Below are 203 nucleotides of genomic sequence, written 5' to 3'. Positions count from 1 at the left end.
CTACACGCCATTCTACATGAACGAGCTCTTTCAATCTCGCGTCCCGCTGACGCCGCCAACTTATGGCTCAGGGCTTGGTGGGGCAGGGATAGCCGAACGGCTTGCTGATGTCAGCCCCCTCGCCATCCGTAAAGAAGTCGATGACTTCTTGTCTACCAATATGAGTGTCCTACGATACGTTTGCGATGCGGTGGCTGGAAGCA

Source organism: Plasmopara halstedii (genome assembly GCF_900000015.1).
Source record: "Plasmopara halstedii genome assembly, contig: Scaffold_1211, whole genome shotgun sequence".
In the NCBI taxonomy this organism is placed as follows: Eukaryota; Oomycota; class Peronosporomycetes; order Peronosporales; family Peronosporaceae; genus Plasmopara; species Plasmopara halstedii.
The sequence above is the reverse complement of the archived record's forward strand: the minus strand, read 5'-3'. Positions refer to the sequence as shown.